The sequence below is a fragment of the Priapulus caudatus genome, unplaced genomic scaffold, assembly GCF_000485595.1.
Source record: "Priapulus caudatus unplaced genomic scaffold, Priapulus_caudatus-5.0.1 Scaffold637, whole genome shotgun sequence".
Classification (NCBI taxonomy): domain Eukaryota; kingdom Metazoa; phylum Priapulida; class Priapulimorpha; order Priapulimorphida; family Priapulidae; genus Priapulus; species Priapulus caudatus.
The window spans coordinates 71332-72545 of record NW_014577698.1 but is presented as its reverse complement, the minus strand read 5'-3'; positions in this window follow the sequence as shown (position 1 = coordinate 72545).

The window sequence follows — 1214 nt, the reverse complement described above, 5'->3', positions numbered from 1 at the left end:
CCCCTGGTGTGTTGTTAATTTGTTATCAATGAACATTGATAACTCCTGGTGTGGGGTTATCAGTAACCATGGATGACTACCTGGTGTGTGGTTATCAATGACCATGGATGACCCCTGGTGTGTTGTTAATTTGTTATCAATGAATATTGATAACTCCTGGTGCAGGGTTATCAGTAACCATGGATGACTACCTGGTGTGTGGTTATCAATGACCATGGATGACCCCTGGTGTGTTGTTAATTTGTTATCAATGAATATTGATAACTCCTGGTGCAGGGTTATCAGTAACCATGGATGACTACCTGGTGTGTGGTTATCAATGACCATGGATGACCCCTGGTGTGTTGTTAATTTGTTATCAATGAATATTGATAACTCCTGGTGCAGGGTTATCAGTAACCATGGATGACTACCTGGTGTGTGGTTATCAATGACCATGGATGACCCCTGGTGTGTTGTTAATTTGTTATCAATGAATATTGATAACTCCTGGTGCAGGGTTATCAGTAACCATGGATGACTACCTGGTGTGTGGTTATCAATGACCATGGATGACCCCTGGTGTGTTGTTAATTTGTTATCAATGAACATTGATAACTCCTGGTGCAGGGTTATCAGTAACCATGGATGACCACTGGTGCGGGGTTATCAATGACCTCTGGTGTGTTGTTAATTTGTCCTGGTGCAGGGTTATTAGTAACCATGGATGACTTCTGGTGTGTGGTTATCAATGACCATGGATGACTCCTGGTGCGGGGTTATGAATGACCATGGATGACCTCTGGTGTGTGGTTGTAAATGACCATGGATGACCTCGAGCTCTGGTGTGGGGCTATCAATGACCATGGATGACCTCTGGTGTGGGGTTGTAAATGACCATGGATGACCTCTGGTGTGTGGTTATCAATGATCATGGATGACCTCTGGTGTGGGGTTGTAAATGACCATGGATGACCTCTGGTGTGGGGTTATCAATGACCATGGATGACCTCTGGTGTGGGGTTATCAATGATCATGGATGACCTCTGGTGTGTGGTTATCAATGATCATGAATGACCCCTGGTGTGGGGTTATCAATGATCATGGATGACCTCTGGTGTGTGGTTATCAATGATCATGAATGACCCCTGGTGTGGGGTTATCAATGATCATGGATGACCTCTGGTGTGTGGTTATCAATGATCATGAATGACCCCTGGTGTGGGGTTATCAAT